The sequence below is a fragment of the Rousettus aegyptiacus genome, unplaced genomic scaffold (genome assembly GCF_014176215.1).
Source record: "Rousettus aegyptiacus isolate mRouAeg1 unplaced genomic scaffold, mRouAeg1.p scaffold_m13_p_9, whole genome shotgun sequence".
In the NCBI taxonomy this organism is placed as follows: Eukaryota; Metazoa; Chordata; class Mammalia; order Chiroptera; family Pteropodidae; genus Rousettus; species Rousettus aegyptiacus.
In genome coordinates this window covers 88,326,794-88,335,439 of record NW_023416312.1, presented here as the reverse complement: position 1 = coordinate 88,335,439, position 8,646 = coordinate 88,326,794, and the positions used below count along the sequence as shown (strand labels likewise).

At 36.5% G+C, this 8,646-nt stretch overlaps 1 pseudogene; it reads right to left on the bottom strand.

Moving 5' to 3' along the window:
- Window positions 1–2,285: 2,285 nt before the first annotated feature.
- LOC118608019 lies at window positions 2,286–2,404 on the bottom strand (annotated as a pseudogene).
- Between the last annotated feature and the right edge of the window lie 6,242 nt (window positions 2,405–8,646).

Genomic DNA, 8,646 nt, shown 5'->3' with positions numbered 1-8,646 from the left:
TTTTCCCACTTTTTTTGACACTTCATTATTAGAATATAGGAGCTCTATTGATTTTTGAACATTAATTTTGTATCCAGAAACTTTACTGTATTTTCTTATTGTTTCTTGCAGTGTTCTCATGCAGTTTTTAGGATTTTCTATATAGAGAATCATGTCATCTGCAAATAATGACAGTTCGATATTTCATTTCCCACTTTCTCTTGCCTGGTTGTACTCTCTAGGACCTCCAATATTATATTGAATAATAGTGGCAATAGTGGACAGCCTTGTCTTGTTCCTGATCTTAGAGGGAAGATTTTTAGTTTTTCACCATCAAGTGTAATATTGGCTGAGGGTTTGTTATAGATGGCCTTTAATATGTTAAGGTACTTTCCTTCTATACCAATTTTGTTAAGTGTTTTGATCATAAATGGGTGCCATATCTTGTTGAAGGCTTTCTCTGCATCTATTGATATGATCTTATGATTCTTATTTTTTAATTTGTTCATGTGGTGTATCACATTAATCGATTTTCATATGTTGAACCATCCCCGTGCCCCTAGGATGAAGCCCACTTGATTGTGGTGTATTATCTTTTTAATATGTTGCTATATACAGTTTGCTAGTATCCTATTTACGATATTGGTTGGTAGTTTTCTTTTTTTGTGTTCCTTTACCAGGTTTTGATATCAGAGTAATATTGGCCTCATGAAATATTGGCCTCTTCAATTTTTTGGAAGAGTTTGAGGAGCGTAGGTATTAAATCTTCTTTGAATGTTCAGTAGAAGTCACTGGTGAAGCCATCTGGTCCTGGACTTTTACTTTTTGTTAAGCTTTTGATGATTCTTTCAATTTCCACGCTGCTACTAATTGGTCTATTTAGATTTTCCAGATCTTTTCGATTCAGGCTAGGAAGATCATATTTTTCTAAGTACTGGTTCATTTCTTCAAGGTTATTAAATTCGGTATTATATACTTTTTCTTAGTATTCTTGCATGATCCTTTGTAGTTTTGCAATGTCAGTCGTAATTTCCCCTCTTTCATCCCTGATTTTCTTTATTTGTGTCCTTTGTCTTTTTTCTTTAGTAAGACTAGCAAAGGGGTAGTCAATTTTATTAAACTTTTCAAAGAACCAGCTCTTTGTTGCATTTATTTTAATTGTTTCTTTGTTTTCAATTGCATTTATTTCTGACCTAATTTTGATTATTTCTTTCCTTCTGCTGACTTTAGGGTTCATTTGTTCTTCCTTTTCTAGTTTTTTAAGATGAAGCATTAGGTTGTTTATTTGGGCTCATTCTTGTTTTTGGAGATAGGCCTGTAATGTTATTAACTTTCCTCTTATGACCACATTTGCTATGTCCCAAAAGTTTTGATATGTTGTACCATCATGATCATTTGTTTCTATGTATCTTTTGACATCTCTTTTTATTTCTTCCTCACCCAGTTATTCTTCAGTAGCGTGTTGTTTAATCTCCATGTATTTATGGTTCTTCCTGATTTCTTTTTGCAGTGGATCTAATTTCAAAGCATTATGGTCAGATAGTAGAGTTAGTATGATTTCAACTTTCTATTTGTTGAGGTTATCTATGTGTCCCAGTATGTGGTAGATTTTTGAGAATGTTCCATGTGCATTAAGAGAAGAATGTATAAGCAGCTGTTTTGGGATGGAAGGCTCTGTAAATGTCAATTATGTCCAGTTGGTCTAATGTGTCATTTAAGGATGTTATTTTCTTATTAATTATCTGTTTTTAATGATATGTCCATATCTGACAGTGGGGTATTTAGGTCCCCTACTATGATAGTGTTTTGGTCTGTTTCTTCCTTTAGTTATGTTAGTAATTGCTTTGCATCTTTCGGGGCTCCCTGATTGGGAGCATAGATATTAATGTGTTAAGTCTTCTTGGTGCATGATTCTCTTTATCATTATGAATTGTCCCTCTGTATCTTTCTTCAACTTTTTTTATTTTGAAGTCTATTTCATCCGATATTAGTACTGCTACTCCTGCTTTTCTTGAATGCCATTTTCTTGCAATATCATTTCCCACCCTTTCACTTTGAGTCTATATTTGTCTTTGGAGCTGAGATGTGTCTCCTGGAGACAGCATATGGTTGGGTTTTGTTTTTTGATCCAATCTGCAATTCTGTCTTTTTAATATTTTAATTTTATTTTTCATTTTTTATATGACAGAATTGGAAATTTATTTATTTGTTTGTTTGTTTGTTTAATTTATTTATAGGCGAGGCAACCATTGGTTTACCTCACAGATTGCAAGGACATTGTCAGCTTACAATCCCTTATTTTTTTACACCTATAGCACCTAGTCTTCCTAGGTGGTCTCCCATCCAAATAGTAATCAGGCCTGACCCTGCTTAGCTTCCAAGATCAGATGTAATTGGGCTTGTTCAGGGTGGCATGGCCGTATACATTTCTGTGCCTTTTTATTGTTGAGTTCAGTCCATTTACATTTTGGTTGATTAGTGAAATATAAGATCTTCTTTTAGCCATTTTATTTTTCGCTTTCTGTTAGCATGGTGTTTCCATTGCTTCCTTCTCCTTGTGTTTCTGTTTTCTTTATTGTGGTTGGGTTTTGTGGGTTGTCCCTCTGGTTCTTCCTTTTTTATGTTACATACTTCAGTTCTGAATCTTTGGTGTGTGGTTACCATTATGAGTATGAAAAGGATAGTTATATACATAAAATCATCTATTTTCTTCTGCGTGTGCCTTATCTCAATTCCCCATTGTGAATTTGGATCTTTGAGTATTCCCCTTTTCAGTCGTTGTTATCTCAATTTGTCCCTATGTATGCTGAATGGACATTACTACCTGCTATACCAATTCTCTTATTATTTAAGCTTATAATGCCTTGTTCTTAGTAAAGATTGCACTCTTCTGCTTCTATTTGCCTGATAGTCACTTTACTCTTAATTATGTTTTTTTTTTCATTTTGTTTTAAGTGAACTGACCTCTTTCAGTATTTCCTGTAGTGCAGGCCTCATAGTAGAGAATTCCCTCAATGTTTGTATATCTGGAAAGGTCTTTATTTCTCCTTCATATGTAAAGGAGAGCTTAGCTGGATACATTATTCTAGGCTGGTAGTTCCTTTTACTTAATAGTTTAAATATTTGATTCCATTCCTTTCTGGCTTGTAAGGTTTGCTCTGAGAAGTCTGAGGATAATTTAATGGATTTTCCTTTATAAGTTACTGTTTTCTTCTCCCTGGCTGCCTTGAGAATTCTATCTTTTTCGTTGATTTTTGATAACTTTGATACAATGTATCTTGGTGAAGGCCTTTTGGAGTTCACATAACTGGGCGTCCTATTGACTTCTTGAATTCCAAACTCCAGCTCATTCCTTAGATTTGGGAAATTCTCATCAACCGTTTGTCTGAAAATGCTTTCTAATACCTGCTCCTTTTTGTTGCCTTCGAGAATGCCCATTATTCTTATGTTTCTTCTCCTGATGATATCAGCTAGTTCTTGTATTTCTCTTTAAGTATTTTTCATTCTTCGGTTTCTCTCTTCTTTCTGATTTATTTCTAGATTTCTGTCTTAGATATCACTGATCCTTTCCTCCATTTGATTGACTCTATTTCCCAAGCTTGCTATTTCATTTTTCAACTCTTGCATTATGTTTTTATGTTTTATTTTTTATCTCCAATAGATCTGTTCTTTTTGAGGGTTTCAATCTCCTTGCTCTGCTCATCTAGTTATTTTTTTAATTCCTGAAATTGTTGATATGACTCATTTTGGAACTCATTGAGTTTTGTCAGAAGTACCATCCTGAATTCTCTGTCATTTACTTCGTATATATCTAGGTCTCTAAGCTTATTTTCAGGAGATTTTTCTCTTTCTAAGACTCCTTGTCACCTTGGTTGTTCATGGTGTTTAGTGGACTATTTCTCCACCTGGGCAATGGAAGTGTATTCTGCTGTTTTTCCAGAACTATTTATTATATAAAGGTCTCTCTTTAGCCTGCTGCAAAGAAGGCACTTTTATTTTGGTTTCCAGTAAGTGGCATCTAAGCCCTTTGGATCCTTGCTTTCTAGAAATCCTAAATAATATCTTTTTTATTTTCTTCTAGATATTTAATCATACTCACTACTTTCAGTTTCAGTCCCTGTCAGTATCAGTCACAGTCTTGACAGCGTTTGCTCGGATTCCCCTGGGGCTCTGTGGTGTTCAGTCTCTGAGGGTATTGGTGGGGCGGGACACTCCGAGCTGGGGGTTGGGAGCTGCGGCTCAGCCTCAGTTTTGCTACCAGGGCCGGTAGAAATCAACTGTTGTTTCTCTGTGGTCCTGTCCTGCTTCTCTGCTTACTGCCCTGATGACTGGGCCCTGTCGCTGGCTGCCTGCGTGTAACTCAAAGCACTTCCAGGCAGGGCTGTTCAGGGAAGTTGCTGCTCCTTCTCCCCTCCCCAACCTCTTTCAGGGAACTCTGGCAGCTGCAATAGGCAACTTTTTTCTCCCAGTCCACGGCCCAATACCTGTGTTTCTGACCTGTAGTAGCTCTTATGCGCGGATCCCAGGCTCAGACGTGCTGGTGTGTAGTTTGGGTGTTTTTTGTTGAGTTTTAGATGTTCATTATATTGTTGTTTCAAGGGGAGAGATCTGAGGATGTCTTTCACTCCACCACATTTCCCAGAGTCCATATTTTACTTTTTTAGGGAAAACACAAAGGTTTAGCTTTCGCTTTTAAAAAAAATCAATAACACAGGATGAAATGTCTAAGGAACACATTTCATCTCTGCTTTTTAGCCATTTAAGTCCCATTTCAAGAACAAATTGTAATCACTTTGCATTTCACTCTTGAGGTTCTCTACGCTTTGAATATAGGCATATTAGACAAATAACAGAGGAACTCCTCCTTTAGTTTTTTTTTAATCCTGGCGGATCTTTAGTTTTAGAAAGAGTTAATGAAACTTTAAGTAAAAACCCATATTCATTATAGAAAATATGAAAATATTAAAAAGCAAGGACTTGGCACTATCCACATTAATCGCACCAAACTTTTTCCTATTCTAACAAATCCATTTAAAGATATGGATATTTTGAAAAGCAAGGTCCTACTAGATACGCTGATTTTTCATTTAACAACATATTGTGAACATCTTTGTATATCTATAAAAATAGATTGAAATGTCATTTTCCATGCCTACATGGGACACCACTGTATATATGGCTCATAATTTCTTTATGTAATCTTCTTTTATTGTCTATATAGGTCGTTTCCATTTTCACTATTGCAAGCAAAATTGTGATAATCATCTTTATGTAGATATTTCTTCACACATTTTAAATTATTTCCTTCAATTACATTTTAGAAATAAAATTTCTAGAGCAGCAAGTATGCACATATTTAAGGCTCTTGAGAATTATTTCCAGAACACCCTCCAGAAAGGACATACAAATTTTAACCCTATCATCAGTAAATAAAAGTGTCCATTTCTTCCTACTCACACCAGCAATGGGTGTTCTTATTTTTTACAACTTTAGATAATATAATTAGGAGGAAAAAAAGGTAGGAGATTGTATTCACATTCAGGATTTAGGTCATTTCAGGTGAATTTCCATAAGATACCTCAACTATTCCACTTTCACACCTTCCTTTTAGGAGAAGTATGCCTAAAATGGTTTCCAAAATGTTAGTCTTAATTATTCTCTCCCCGCTTGTGTGTATTACCTTCTCTACTCATCACCCACTCTAGATATTAGTATTCATTTTCATTTTTGTCAATCTGATTACTGGTCACTTTAGTCAAAAGCTTAGTGGTATCCTTACTTGTCATCAACAATGGATAGGACATCTGAATGTTGCCACTTTCAAGTGTCTGCGTGTGGTTCCTAACATTGTGACTAGAATTTCTGCTGAGCATTTTCCTTGTTCTATGGCTCCAGGGTGCCAGGTTTACCAGAGGCCGTCAGGTACCCATGACTGCAGTTGCCTAGGGATGTTTGGCCCACAGTGACAGTGTCCTTTGACTCCTTTCCCTGGATTGCTTGCAACAGATACTTGGTTTTCAGCCTAGATGAGAACAGTCTTTGTTCTGAGAATCCCAAGATCCCAGGGGATGCGAATTTTCTCCTGTTTGAGACAGATAGAAAGTGTCAGAAAGAGAATGGATGGGCACTTGATGTGAGATTCTCTGTGGGTACCAAGCTATAAGCTTTGAGTCCTGATGGGGCAGGCCTAGAACTTATATTTTCCATGAACCTCTCTTTTGATAGCTATGTCTCAAATCGTGATTAACACCTATTCATTTGGCTTCTGGGAACCAAGGAGGAACTCAGTTTACCTCTGTAGTGTGTTGTGTCTGCTAGCAAGAACTCTCCAAGTTTGAGTCAACTTTTCTAAAAACATTCAAACCCAGCCTTGTTACAATCCAGCCTTAGGGTTTTTGAATCAGAACCTATGGGGAAGAACCCATAAATTTGCAATTGTTGGGATTATCCTTAGTGATTTGGAAGTGCTTTGAAATTTGAGTAGGCATTCTCTTAAACCTCTTCTTAATCTTTACTGTGCATAGAATCAAGTTAAAATGCAGAATATAATTCTGTAGTTTTGGTGTAGGGCCAGTAATTATCCATTTCTAACAAATCCCCAGGTAATATCTATGCTGCTTGTTTACATACTTTTCAGTAGCAAAGCTCTAATCCATGCTCTGCTACTATTTGAGATTGCTCGTCTTGGAGTGCATCACAGAAGAGGTGACATTTTTTGAGCTTGATGCTGAGTAGGAATGGAAGAGAGATGAGAAATGGTGTTTGTAAGAGGCCACCTGCTCTTATCAAATATAAGTTGATAACTTACTCCTTTTTAGAGCCTCTGTAGGACTCAACGTTTTCTGTAGTCCTAAACATCTAGATTAGAATCTTTAAGTCATATTGGCTGAACATTTCTTCAACTGCGTGTAGATTCTAAAGAACGATCTGTTTTTTTATCTTTGGAGGTTTTTTATTGTTTTTGTGGTTTAGAGATATAGGTTGCCCTCAAAAGACACATGGAAAAACAACTTAAAATATTTTGAGTTCGGTTTGTGGGTAATGGGAGGGATGGTCATTTTTAAAATTTTTATTTTTAAATAGAGACATAACACACATACAGTGAAATATACCAACTTAAGTGTACAGTTCAGTAAAATTTCATACACATATACATCCATGTAACCACTATCGAAATCAAGATAAAGAATATTTTCAGTACTCCAGGAGTTTCATTCTATGCCCCCACCCAGTTAACACCCCTGCTCTTCCCCAAAACCACTATCCTGACATCTAAAATCATAGCTTAGTTTTGCCTATTCTTGAATTTCATTGAATGAAACAATATAGGAGGCATTCTTCTATGTGTGACTTCTTTTGATCAAGATTAAATTTTTGATATTCATCTGCATTACTGCATGTAGCCTATCCTCAAAGAGATGCTGCTCACTCTCTTAAAATATTTTCAAAGTTTGGTTTTGGCAAGGATGAGAGAAGGTTGAGAGTTTTTGAATGGCAACAGCCACAAAAGAAGTAAAATGGGAACCCTTGGAAGTGAATGAAGCAAGATCGATAAAGTTCTTGGATCCTCTGTGGGAATCTTCTTATTCTGCCTGGATCACATTTACTGGTATGGCCTGGACCTAAAAGACCACATCTAAAAGACTAGGCCTTGAGTTGAGCAGTCCCTAAACCTACAAATCCCTTCATTCAGCCACAGAGCTAAATAGAAGGCATGATTTCTGTGTTCTCCTGGAGTTTTCTCCTTTGACTAGGAGAGATATTCTTTCAGGAATAATTATAACATGAGAGAATGTGAAAACATTAGAAGGTGATTAACTACAAAGAGATATAGATGGGAGGAGGCAGGGATAATTCTAATTGGAAGGATTGAAGAAGACTTTAGAAAGGAGTTGATATGTCAACTAGGCCTTGAAAAAGGAATAAGTAGGCCAGATGAAGAAAGGAGGATGTTTAAAGAAGGGATTACCAAGAAATGGGAATAGTATAAGCAAAAATAGGATGAGGCGTGACATTTTCAGAGAATGCTTAGCCAGCATGGTTGCAGTATAAGGGAGTAGGAAGTGAGGTGAGGCATGGATGGAGGAAGCTAGTAATTAGAAAATCGATCTGAAATGTAAGTTGTGGCCAAATTGAGGAGACTTTAAATACTATCCTTAAGATCTTGAATTTTGTGTGAGAATCAAAAATAGAGCCACTGAAGGTTTTGAGTAGAGCTGGAAATTTTATTAAGATGGTTACTCTGTGGGTAATGTGAAGAATTAATTGCACATGGCTGTAGAAGCAGAGAGCAACTTCGTTATGCTTCATTGAGACAGGTAGCATGACAAAGTGATTAGCACGTGGATTTTACCCAGGCTTTTAGTTCTGGTTAGAATTCTCTCTGTCATTTACCAACTGTGTGGCTTGGGGTATATTGCCTAACCACTCTAAGCCTGAAGAATGGAAAACAATAACAGCTACCTTCTGGTGGTATTATGGGGATTAAAGGAAATCATACATATAAAGTATGTGAGTACAGGCCTGGCACAGAGTAAGTGCTCAATAACTGGTGTCTATTATTATTAAAGGTATTACTCAGCATTACCTTTGAGGTGCTGAGGCCTCTGAGAGGGATGACTGTGCTGAATCCTTTCTCTGCTGGGTCTGTAATGATTCTTTCTGTTT